Source organism: Bidens hawaiensis, unplaced genomic scaffold (genome assembly GCF_021521415.1).
Source record: "Bidens hawaiensis isolate Kalapana, Puna unplaced genomic scaffold, B.hawaiensis_p1.1 tig00003430_1, whole genome shotgun sequence".
Taxonomy (NCBI): domain Eukaryota; kingdom Viridiplantae; phylum Streptophyta; class Magnoliopsida; order Asterales; family Asteraceae; genus Bidens; species Bidens hawaiensis.
The window spans coordinates 540,771-554,769 of NW_027491191.1; the positions used below are offsets into that span (position 1 = coordinate 540,771).

General features: G+C 39.2%; 1 pseudogene; it reads right to left on the bottom strand.

Moving 5' to 3' along the window:
* Positions 1 to 12,637, bottom strand: part of LOC143623394 (uncharacterized) — a 30,095-nt pseudogene extending 17,458 nt beyond the window's left edge.
* Between the last annotated feature and the right edge of the window lie 1,362 nt (positions 12,638 to 13,999).

A 13,999-nucleotide genomic window follows, 5' to 3' on the forward strand; every position in this document is an offset into this window, starting at 1 on the left:
AAACACATTATTTTTGGTTGAGAAGGATCTATAATAAGAAATCATACAGACGTATATGACTATCTACTGAGACTTTTCGGGAATTTTTTTTTTTTTTTTTTTTTTTTTTTTTTTTTATTAACAGAATATACGAAGTTAAACAAGACATAATGAATATTCTTTTTGTGAGAAAGATCCGAACAGGAATCATACTAATTACGTGACTGTCACACAGATCCGTGTTTAGCTGTATTATGACATAAAGAAACAGGTTGTGAGCATGTAAATAACTTAAAATGGTTTTCATCGTTTCTGTGATACGAGTTAGGTTCAATTATGTCTCAAAATTTAAGTGGGTAACAACTCAGAGATTATGATGCCTCCTATCTATTCTCAAAGCGTATTTGGCTTTCCCCAAGTCACCCCGAATTGACCTTGACCCATAGTGTCTGATTAAGGTTGTAAGTGTCTTCATCTGCTTCCCGTTTTCTTTCTTACTCCATGATTGAGAAGTCTTGACATTGTTAACTCTAGAATGTTTCAATCACTCATAAGGTAAAATTTTTTTTATTTTTTTATTTTTTTTTTTTATTTTTTTTTTTTTTTTTTTGAATGTTACATAGACTTCAGAGTAGTAAACAATTTCAAGTCCCGAATCTGGATCACTGCAGTTTCTTCACACACTATCTTTACAGGAATCAGAACACTTATGGGCTCGTGTATGACTGGGTAATCGCTTTTCTGCCTATCATTCGGAAAGATATATATGAAGACATACAAAACTCTTAAGGAGTTTCCACGTAAAATCGAGTAGATTTAGTTTGTATCACATCTACTTTTACGCACCATAAAAAGCTACCATGACACACAATGACCGTTCTAAAGCCTTTTAAGCCTAATAACTTCACTAGTTAAGCTCACAGAATCAGTGTATCTATCATTTTCCAAGGTTGGATCAATTTCTCATTTTCTGAATATATATGAATGTCCTTTTTTTTTAAAAAAAAATAACGTTTAAATTATTTCGCCCCGATCAAGTCAAAGTCTTCAGGTAAACGGCTATCCTGAAGATCCAATGGATCAACTGGACCGACCACATACGAGTATGTGTCCTTCTAACTAAGTATAACCGACTATTTTTCAGCGAAAGAATAAAAAACCCATCAAAACCCGCCCCGATCACTTTCAGTCATCTGGTTAATGGCTATCCTCATAATCTACTAGTAGAAGTAAGGACCAAAACACATCCGAAAATGTGTCCATCAAACTGAGGTAACCGACATAATTTTAAGCGATAGTGATGTATAAAAATTTAATATAAGAAAAATGAAAATAAGCTGTACAGAAATAACAAATCTTTTTGATGTCTCAGTATGATAGCGTCTGTGTACTATCACCTTTCTTGTAACAAGATCAACTTCTCAAAATTTTGAAAATTTTTGGTTTTTCTTGAAACCTTTCTCCCCCTAGAATTTATAAAAAAAAACAAAATCTTTTTGGATTTTTTTTTTTTAAATTTTTAAGAAAAGAAAAAATGAAAACAATTTAAATGATATCTTCAGGAACATCTTCTGATATACGTTTAACGCCGTTGATCTCTAGTAAATATAAAAACCGTGGTTTATCAAATGCTTTAGTGAAGAGATCAGCGCGTTGTTCCTGAGTGGGGATTTTTATCACATCGATTAACTTCTTTTCGTAGCAGTCACGAAGGAAGTGATATCGAATTTCGATGTGCTTCGTTTTGCTAAAATGGACCGGATTTTTGGTAATTGAAATTGCAGCAGAATTATCAATATATATGGGAGTAGTAGAACATTCAATACCGTAGTCACGCATTTGTTGCTGAATCCAAATAACTTGAGAACAGCAACTGGCAGCCGCAATATATTCCGCCTCAGCTGTTGAAGTGGAGACTGACGTCTGCTTTTTGCATTGCCACGTTACTAAACGACTTCCAAAGAACTGACATCCTGCTGTTGTTGATTTGTAATCGAGTTTACAACCACCATAATCCGAATCACTATACGCATGAAGATCGAAGTTGTCATCATAAGGATACCAAAGACCCCAATCTGGAGTACCCTTCAGATAACGCAAAATTCTTTTGACTGCAATCAGATGGGAGACCTTCGGCTTTGACTGGTAACGTGCACAGAGACACGTAGCAAACATTATGTCTGGCCGAGAAGCAGTCAGGTACATTAGAGATCCGATGATCCCTCTATAGTGAGTTGGATTGATCAATTCACCCTTCTCGTCAGGATTAATCCCGTGATTAACCTCTAAAGGAGTTCCCTGTGAAGAAGAACTCAACATCTCAAACCGTTTCAAGATGTCATTGACGTATTTTGTCTGGTGAATGAAGATACCGGAATCTTTTTGATCAACTTGAAGTCCTAAGAAGAACTTCATCTCACCCATGGAGCTCATTTCAAATTTTTCTTTCATCACTTGTTCGAACTCCTTACAAAGTGTTTTATTCGAGGACCCGAAGATGATGTCGTCCACGTACACTTGTACCATAATTAGATCTCCTTCTTTTTCTTTTGAGAATAGCGTGCAGTCAATGGTTCCCCTTCTAAACCCGTTGTTCAGAAGGTGTTTGGATAGTTCTTTATACCAAGCTCTCGGGGCTTGGTGAAGACCGTACAAAGCCTTGTTGAGCAGATAGGCTTTGTCCTTGTGATATGGGTCTTCAAAACCTGGAGGTTGTGCCACATATACGGTCTCTTCGATGTGACCGTACAAAAAGGCACTCTTGACGTCCATTTGATATACTTTGAATTTCTTGAAAGATGCATACCCCAAGAACATCCGGATTGCCTCCAAACGAGCAACCGGAGCATATACCTCATTGTAGTCTAGGCCTTCGATTTGCCTAAACCCTTGGACCACCAGGCGGGCTTTGTTGCGAACAATCACTCCACGATCGTCACGTTTACATTTTAGTACCCACTTAGTGCCAATTTTCTTCTGTCCTTTGGGGAGATCCACCAGCTTCCACACACCAAGTCTTTTAAACTGCAATAATTCCTCTTGCATGGCTGAGACCCAGTTGGGATCTTTCAGCGCATCGGTGGTGCTGTGTGGTTCTTCTTGTGCTAAGAAGCATTCATGGGCATTAAGAGCAACTGATCCTGACTCCATCATTTCTGTGTAGAGACCAAAATTCAGCTGTCGACGAGTTTTGACACCCTGTTGAATGTCCCCTATAATGTTGTCTTGTGGATGATCACGTTCAGTCCTAACAACCGGATTGTCAGGAATGACAACATTTTGTTCCAAGTTAGTTAAGTTCGGCTCAGGAACTGGAGCGGATTGTGGTGCCTCTGAAGTAGACGTTAGAGGCTGATCTGCATTCGGCACTTCTTGATTTGACGATGAAGGTTGTGAAGTAACCTGAGTTGGTGCCGATTGTACATCATCTGCTGGAGATTCATCTTCAGATTCAGATTCGGAAGATTCTTGAACTTGATCGCTAGACTCTGTGGAGGAAGATGATGACGGACCAGGATGAGTTGAAGATTTCAAAGATTCATCAGGAGGTGCATTTTGCGCCTCATACATCATTTGAATAGCAATCTCATACAGATTGAAAGACTTGAACAATTTGTCATAATCAAACAACCAGTCTTCTCCTATCCCCTTGGCTGGTTCTGTGTAGCGTTGAACATCGACATGGTACCATTCTTCAACTAATTTTGTTGTTCTGTTGAAGACCCTTTTGAGAGGTACGCTGTAACCCAGAAAATAACCCTTGATAATCTTCTCCTCGAACTTATTATCAACGTGCCTTTTAAGTAACGTGCAAAGAGCTCCGAATGGTTCCAGGTGCTCTAAGTTAGGCCTTCGTCGTTGAAGAAGCTCGAAACTTGTCTTGCCGTGGCGCTTGACAATGCCTACCCGATTTAATGTGAAACAGGCGTTGGCAATTGCCTCACTCCAAAACGTAACAGGTAACACTGAGTCGGCTAACATTGTTCTTGCTGTCTCGATTAACGTACGATTTTTCCTTTCAGCAACCCCGTTCATTTGTGGAACATATGGAGCACTGAACTCCTGAACGATCCCTTTTTCTTTGCAGAAATTTTCAACATTCGCATTTTTAAATTCTGTACCGTTATCTGACCGCATTCTTCGAACCTTCAGATTGTATTGAGACTCAATAGTTGTAACCAGCAGTTGTATACATCCAAACGTTTCTGATTTTACTTTCAAGAAAAACACCCAAGAGAATCTAGAATATTCATCAGTAACCACTAGACAGTATGAGTGCCCAGAGATACTTTTGACGCTTATTGGGCCAAAAAGATCCATATGAAGGAGTTCCAACGGAATATCAATCGAGTGGAAACTCTTAGACTTGTGGGACCTTTTTATTTGCTTTCCTGCTTTGCACTGCACACACGAATCAGGGAGACGAAAGCTTCTCAGATTAACTCCCTCAACTAGTCTGTTGTGCACAAGCTTGTTCATGTTCCTGACATTTATGTGTCCCATCCGTCTATGCCATAAGACAGTATCACGTTCGGATGCCTTGGACACAAAACATGTCGCCGTTGGAGACGATGACCCTGCCTTAGCCATATCCAGAATGTAGAGATCACTCTGGCGTGCAGCTGACATTAAAACCTTGTCTTCAGGAAAGTTGAAATCCTTAGCCAAGATGTGGCAATCTCGGTCGTCAAACATAACTTTGAAACCTTTGTCGCAGATTTGACTTATCGACAACAGGTTGTTCTCCAACTCTTTGATGAAATTAACTTTCTCAAACGAAATTCGCCCATTAGACACAATTCCTTGGGCCGTGATATAACCTCCTTGATTTCCTGCAAAGGAAACTGCACCTCCTTTTATTTGTCTGACACTTGAAAGGAGATTCATGTTTCCAGTCATGTGCCTGGAAGCTCCTGAGTCTATGATCCACATGTTGAATCTTGGATCATATAGAGCAACCTGCACACAAAAACAAAAGGTTTAAATATCATTGGAAACCCAAGCCTTTACGGTCTTGGGTTTTCCATTTTCATCACGAATGTACAATTCAATCCATTTACCCTCATTAACACTGTTTTCTGGTTTGACATTGTTGTCAACAGTGTTAGTTTTCTTTGGTTTCCAAAAGTCAGTCTTCTTCTCAACATGTTTGAGATAGATGGTTGAAGACTGAGTTTCACTTGTCGAAGTGGAAACATTTGGATCTGAGGGGTTTGGGGATTGGTGTGGTGAGGTTGGCTGAGGTTTCCGAGGAGAAAACGACCTCGGTGTGTGAAACCGTTCTTGACCTTGAACGTCAATGGTCGGTCGCCTCCTAGGAGGTGACTTGGCATACCTCGGATCCGGAGTCGATATGTACTGCTTAGGATCCGTGTACTTATAGCAAAATCTTGCTATATGCCCTACCTCTCCACACGAAAAACAGTAGTTTCTCCCCCTTTGACTTGGTGGAGAGAAATAACTCTGTTTTTGTCGGTTATCATAGTACCCCCTGGATTTGATATTTTGGGGTGTAGTTTGTCTAGGAGGGTGTTTTGGGAAATTATGTTTTTCATTAACGTTACCCTCCTTTACAAACTGGGTACTATGTTCCACATAGACTTTCTCAGATTTAGGATTAAACTTTTTCTTCTGAGAATTTCTTGTTGTTGTTGCCTTTGACTTAGATGGTGGTGGGCCCGACTTAGTTGTGGAACCTAAGTCTGTGGCAACAACATTTTGTTTGGACTCAGGAGCCGGGTCAATGACTTCTTTTCCCTTAGACTTAGAAATTTGGTTTGTGTCCTCGGGTATATAATCATTTGATTCATCATCCGGCACAGCTCCTGGTGTGCTTGCAAATTGATTCAGGATCGGGGGTGGGACATTGTTATATCCCACGCCTTTTTCCTTTTTGCCTCGGAACTCGGGAATGATGTGTTCTAATAAATAAGATGAATTAGAGTAACTTTTTAATTTGAAATTCAATGATTCAAAATCAGCTTTCAAGTTTTCCAATTCTTTTTTCAAAACATTATTCTTATTTATGTGAAAATTGATAGAATCTTGTTGATTCAGAACACATATTTCAAGTTCCTTGTTCTGACGCTTAAGGCTATCAATCTTTTCTTTAAAAGCAGACTCTTTCTGCTTCCAAGCCTTATTCTGTGCAAGCGCGTCAGTCAGTTCCATTAAAGATCTTGAGGCTGCTTGTTTGTAAGCCTCGAGATCTTTAATTCTCTCTTTTAGAGATTGAATTTCTTGTTCATACAATTCACATTTTAAACATTTAACATTTTCTGGTTTGGGAGTTGATGGGTTAGAACTTACCTTGGCATTTGATGTCTCTGCCATGAATGCAAAGCAAAGATTCCCAGCTTTTTCCAGAAACGATGCAGAAGTTGCTTTAGACTCTACTTCGTTGACTTCTTCAACTTTAGCAGCCTCTGCGGGAATTGTCGAACATGGAGATATTTGAGGAACATTTGACTCTTTATCGTGATCCTCCTTAATCTCCAAAGATACCACTTCAACCTCATGTTCTTCTTCATGGACTTCAGCAGCTGGTTCATCGACAATATATTCTTCATTGGTCGAGGAAACAACAGACTCGGTTTCAGAGTTTCCATCTACTATTGTGACATCAGCCATGTTGATGCTGAAGTTCCATGTCTCGCCTTCATCCCCTTGAACTGCAAGAGCAGTTTCATTGTTGATGTTGACGTTGTTTGCTGCGGTTTGATTTTGAGGGACCAGTTGTCTCTCAAGGTTGACAGTTGCAGCAGCTGCAGCAGGAGTGGATGATGATGAAGTGGTTCGGAAGGGATATTGGTGACCTTCCCTTCTTGGCTTCGAACACTCCTTGGCAAAGTGACCAAGTTCGCCACAGTTGTAGCATTTTACTTTGTTTTTATCAAAGCCGAACTTGGATTTGTTGTTTATTGAGAGGGCCTGACCTGTTTTCTTCGTCCACTTTCTGGCCCTTCGGAACGCACTGCCAAGAGCCCACATAATGTCTATGCGTTCCATATCATCTTCGTCAAGCTGTTCATAGTCATCACTGTCCAGATGACTATTTCCTAGCTTACCCGCCACCATTAAACTGTAGGACTCAATTATCGTGCCTAGAGTTGCCATGTGTTCTTTGGCAACCTCCACTGTTACTGTTCCCAAGCCTTCAGTATTCAACGTTGCTTTCTCCGTTGACTTGGGTCCGGAGTTAGTACTTGAGTTTCCAGAAGTTGATGGTGGGACGGAAGATCTCGTTTCAGTCCCCTTTGATTGATTTGACGTTGAGGAGACAAAAGCGGTCTTCATCGGAGCATGATCAGTTGAATCTGACATAGGAGGTTTTGACATGTAGAGTGATTTGTCAGAAGTTGATCTCGGTTTTCTGGAGGAGGCTCTTAGTTCAGCCTCTTCTTGTCTGATTTCTTTAATAAAATCAGACAGGAGAATCGTCTCCAGCTGATGACTTCTTCTCATTACTGTCAGGAAGGTGTTCCAGCTGGTTGGAAGTCCTTGAGCAAGACATCTAACCTTTTCAGTCCCTGTTGTTTTGACATTATAGGACTTGAGTTCTGACATTAGATGATAGAATCTCGACAGTAACGATTCAATGTCTTCTCCCGATTCTGGACCAAACAAATCAAATTCACGCTTGAGCTCCCGTGCGTGAATTTCTCTAAGTGAGTCAGATCCTTCACATCGTTCAACCAGTGCGTTCCAAAGAGTTGACGCTGTTGTAAACTGGTTAAACTGATGGAAGAGATCGCTTGAAAGTGCTTGTGACAGTAACGAGAAGGCTTTCTTCTCAGCATCAAAGGCTATCCTTTGATCTTCAGACAGCCTAAAGTAACTCAAAGTCTCACCATCATCATTTGTCGGATGCACCCAAGTTGTCTGAACAGCTTCCCAAAGTCCAGGATTCACACCTGTTATATGAATTTGAAATCTTGTCTTCCAGGTTGTAAAATCGTTTAAAGTCATTAGCTTTGGTGGCTTGTTATAGCTTCCCGATTCAGAATCACTTTCGAGAATCGATTGAATCCTCTTGTTGGTACTCGAACTTGCAGCCATCTTTGTTTCTTTGCTTTAACGTTGAACTGTTGATCGAATGGGTTTGATTCGATCGGATGAGTGACCTATTCGATCGAATGTGTTCTGGTTCGATCGAATGTCTCTCTGAAATGCTGATCTGTAAGTTATTCGATCGAAAGTGAATCTGGTTCGATCGAATGGGTTGAGAGGTTCGATCGAAAGAGTTTCTGGTTCAATCGAACGGGTTCTGACAGTCGAATAAGACAAAGATCGAATCGGCGGATCGAATAAAAGACTTATTCGATCGAATGGTGACTAATTCGATCGAACGAACAAATCTGGTTCGATCGAATGAACTAGGAGTAATTCTCGGCGGGAAAAAACTGATTCGGTCAAAGTTTAAACTTGTTCGATCGAATAGGAAGGCTATTCGATCGAATGAGTTCCAAAAATAGACACGTTCGATCGGAAAATCTGGAAATTCCAAAATTAGAAGATTTTGACGGATTTTCGAATTTTGAATCAAAAACACAAATCTTGGAAGATCAAGAAGCAACTTAAGATCAAAATATGACTTTTAACACAAAAACAACTTAAGACCAACCAAAAAACGGATCAAAACCACCAAAAATACGAAGAACACGAAGAACGCGAGGAACGTTCTTGACGAAACTCGAACTTTTAACACACAATTCTAAGATCAAAACACCAAAGTATGACAATTTTAACAGTTTTTGACAAGAACACGACGAACACCAAGATCAAAAACACCAAAAATTCGGAATTTTCCGGCAAAAATTACGATTTTCGCGAGAAAAACACGAATTTTACCACGAATCTAACGTGAATCTAGAACCAAAGGCTCTGATACCACTTTGTCGGACCGGTGCGGGACACGGTTTCCCAACGATTCACGGGGCAACGTGTTAGAGTGCGGAATCCTCTAACACGGCGATTCGGTGGTGATCAACAACGCACGGTTACGATTCCTAAGACGGTTTGACACCTAGGGACGGAGGAAAAGACCGACACGACGAAGATGGGCAGAGAGGATTTTCGGCAGTAGCAGGTTCGTGACTGTGTGTAATGTGTGCTCTCTCTTGTGAAATTTCCTAAGTTTCGTTTATATATCGTATACTGATTCGATCGAATGAGTATCTCATTCGATCGAATGAGTCCTGGTTCGATCGAATCAGTCACTGATTCGATCGAATCAGTTTCTTTTGACATTTTCAGTCCGTTAACTTGGTTTCACGATCGTTATTTTCATATCGAACCATCCTGATAGAACTGGGGACATACACATGACATTTCATGTCCTAACACAAAGCTCTCTTGCAGAAGTGTACTTCCTGAAAGTATGGAGAATCTCTTGAGGAAGAGCCATAGTAATTGCAGCATGGGCCTTGCTCTCGGCCTCATACATTTTCTTCTCTTCTTCCTCCATCTTGTTGTACTTCTTAACCACATCACGACCTTCGTACACCATTGTCGGTGGGATATATCCATCCTGGATGCATACCCACATCTTTGCATCCTGGTATTTAATATATTGAATGAATCTATCCTTCCACGCCACAAAGTCAGTTCCTTTCATCAACCTTGGGGCCTTAGTAGCCAACCCCGCTTCTACTTCCATTTTAACTAATTCAGAGATGTTAATTGGCGACATCTTCGCGAAAACAAGAAAAAAACCGAAAATTAAAAAAAATCTTCCAAACAGTACTATAGGCGAAGTTAAGGCTAACTTCGCTTAATTGTTAACTTCGCTGGAAAATTCTTAAATTCGCGTGACTTGGCGAAGTTGAGAATAACTTCGCTTAAGGTAAGCGAACTTAGAAGGTATGCGAAGTTGAGGATAACTTCGCTTAGGCGAACTTATGAGGTAGGCGAAGTTGTGGATAACTTCGCTTAGCCTTATATCTTCGCCGAAACCCTACTTCCAGTGGCGGCAACTTCGCCTGAAGAACAACAACTTCGCCCGAAGAACACTGAAAATATTCAGATCTGTTTTCGACGATTTAGCAGTTTCCGGTCGTTGTAACGGCTTGAATATGACTGTATAAGGTGAGTATAACACAATCCCAACGAAAACGTGTCCCGCGAATAGGTCAAACGAGACGTTTTCTACACCCGCGTGAAATCCCGAACCTCACAATCGAGCCTAAGCTCTGATACCAATTGTAGGTTCCCGGACGGATCTTACACGGGATATCGCTATCTGCGCAGGTGCGGAATCCCTGCGTAGGTAGTTACGAGTGTAGAATACGTAAAACACGAACACACGATACAAACGAAACCACGTTATATTATAACTCGAACCACGTCTATTACAGACACTTGACACGTGAAATGATCACACACTATCACTAACTCTCAAACAAACTCTCGAAAAACCAACCTCTAAACAGTAACCCGTAGGTTACTTAAATACACGACAACTTCGCCTCAGGCGAAGTTGTCAATAACTTCGCTCGTTGAACAAGTTCGCCTAGGCGAACTTGTCAACAACTTCGCGTGTTCAACAAGTTCGCCTAAGCGAACTTGCTGACAACTTCGCGTACATACATAAAGATAAACTTAAACACAATTACATTACAGACTCGATTACAAACGCTAGACTATGAACTACTGACATCTATGTACCAACACCAAGTTAGCAAAGGATATTTCTCACACAACAATCTTTCTGCAGCCTTGTAATTAGCAGCATTATCGGTGACCAAGTGGACGGTATTCCTATAACCACCCATTTTAACAATCTTCCCAAAAAAATTGCACAAATTTTCAGCATTGGTCTCAATATCTGACGCAACAACAAATTTAAAAAATCAAATCCCTCTTGGACAATAGACCAAGAAATTTATAAGAGGACTTTGTCTACTATCGCGCCACCCATCACTCATAATAGTGCAACCAGTTTCTGACCACATCCTTCTTTGGCCTTCAATTATGAGTGTCACGCTTTCTTTAGCATCTTTCAATAAAGCCACACACAATGCATGATAAGAGGGCCCCGTATAACCATGCCCCATTGAAGCTACGTTACTCATCGTAATCGGGAAGAAAGGAGAATTAGTTGCATTCATTGGTATACAAGCATGATAAAACCACATAGCAACAGCTAAATCTGTATCATGCACTATCTCTTTACTATTCAATATCGATTTGATTGAAGGTTAACAAGCATTGTAGTTATTTTCCAATGGCCGACTATTTGATGCAGAAGACACTTTCCTTTTCACCCGAGCTTGTTGTGGGGTAGTTGTTTGCCCTTCATCTCTTTCCACACTAATTTCTTTTGGAGCTTGCAAACTTTCATCATAAGCATTTTTCATAATACACCGGACATTAGCGGGAACCTTTAAACATGAAGTAACTTGTCCCTTTACTCCAGCCAAGTGTTGCTTTTGTCTATTAATACCCCCTCCACGAAATCCTTTACCACAAAACACACACACTTTAAGCTTATTAGTACCCAATCAATCGTCAACTTCAGTAACATATTTCCAAGTGATGTCTGTTTTCATACGATTGCTTGATTGAACACTAGCCTGAGATAGTGAAGTTTCTTCGAATGATGGTATAGAATTCGAGTCCATTTTCACAATAACCTATAAAGAATTGCACAAAATAAATTAAATACAAAATCAAAGTCGAGATTCATAACAGATGGCTATACAATGTACACTAAATAAGATATTTATAACAGATTCATATTAGTTCCAAATTAACAACCAAATTTAGATAATCTAGACTTTAGTTAATTAGAGAGTATTATTATTTTTAGACATGGAATTAACAATCTGTTACAAATTTACAATAGCACACCAAATTGGAAAATTAGTAAATTAACAACATGGAATTAACAGTCTGTTACAAATTAACAACAACCGAATCGGAGAATTAGTAAATTAACAACCACATAGGTAAAAAGATTACTTACCAATTAGTAATAATATCAGGTGGTGGAGCGGCGGTGATGAGTTCGCAGGTGGTGGGGCGGCGGTGGTGAGGTCGCAGGTGGTTGAGCGACGGTGGTAAGGAGGTGTTGCTGGATGGAGGTGCGGCTGGATGGATGAGATATCAGATATGGTTTGTTTTGGATGGATGTGATAGGGTTATCATATTATGGTTATTATCATTAAAGAAAACAAAACAAATCTGCCGGTTCGACCGTCGGGTCACCGGGTCCTGTCCAACCGGGCCCGCGCAGAACGGCCGGCTCAATAGAAAACAGGTTATACACCCCAACCTGGACTGGTATTAAGGTCGGGTCCCGGTCAGACCGGTCGGGTCGGGTCGGGCCAGGTTTCAAAACCATGGTTAAATTAACGATCTCTAACTTAGAGGCTTCCAATTCAGCAGTTAACTCAACAATTTTATGTTTGGCATCTAAGTGGTGACAACATTTTATGCTAAAATCATATTGAAGTTTCGAAAATTCCCTTTTCTGTGCCTCAATTTTATCTTTGAAAGCTTTCTCAGTTTTCTTAAGGTTGAAATTTTCAGATTTTAGTCCTTCCATTTCTCTAAGCAAGTAACTATTGTGGGATTTGTATAAATCTACTTTATTAATACAAGCTTGTGAACATAATTCGGAACTTATCTCGGATGAGCTAGAAGGAGTGAAGGCCATGAAAGCAAATTGAATTTCCTTCACTTGTTCCTTAGCAACATTCTCTTTTTCAGCAACTTCAATTCAGGAAAAGCTTGCAGTCTGATTATTGATGCTAAGAGCAGCCATCTGATCATTCCAAGAGAATTGTTGAGCTACCAAACCTCGCTCACCTTCGCTTGTACTTACTACATTTTCTCCTCTTGCATTTCCCGCAAGGACCAGTGCCTTTCTCTGTTTGCTTCCTTAGCTGGGTTAATGTCACACCCCAACCTACGGCGGAAATGCTGTGGCGCAAACTGATTGTTACAGCTCTCAAGGTTACTATTATGCAACATTATAGGTTTTAATATCTATTTAATAATTTCAAACAAATATTCATGTACATCAAAGTAATAAATAAACAATTACATTAAACATCCAAAATTAAGTTCTTGTATCTTTTCTCTAACATGCATCCTAAGTTGTTTCAAACAATCTTGATAATCACGTCACACGATAACCTGCATATGCGTTGAAAATAATATAGTTTGTCAACACAAGGTTGAGTGAGCAACACACCAGTTTAAATGTACATATAGTATATAACAAAAATATGTAGTTGCAACAAGTCATATGAGAATAACAAATTAACCAAATGAGCAAATATAACTGAGATGTCGAGAAGCACAAAGGCTAACGACTGGCGTATGATCATACGAAACTGAGATTATGTTGGACCTCTCCGAATGCGGAAGCATACAAAGAAAATAAACACATAAACAAGTAAGGTATAAGTTGTTAACACATAAGACAAAGTTGCAGTTTTGAGTATAAGTATATATGAGAAATATATTTACGCATATGTCCCCAAAACGTGGTAAACAAGTAAAATAGGGGAATGTTGTACTCACCTCAATAGACGAAAAATAGTGAATATATAACAATAAAAATGATGAAAGCGGATCACGCACGTTGACGATAAGGCCTAATAAGGAAAAAGAATACGGAGATACGCTAAGTTAATAAACTAGAACATATAAGCAAGTTCGATATTTATAAAGCTATTAAGCCATGTTATATTCTTTAATCATAATTAATATAATATGTAAGATTATTAGTTTATTAAATTATATATATAATATATTATAACATTTTATCACATATAAAAGTAAAATACATTTTTAAAATATTATTAGTTTTATAAGTTATATAAATATATTTATATAAAATTTGCTTGTTATATATTAGATCATTAATTCTCGGTTTATTATAAATACATATATATGTTTACGGATTAAAGACGCAAGAAAACAAGTGTTATTTTTTCGATTTACAATAATATAGTTTTTAATTGATTATTATTATTATTACTAATATGTTTATTAATTAATTTCAAAAGGA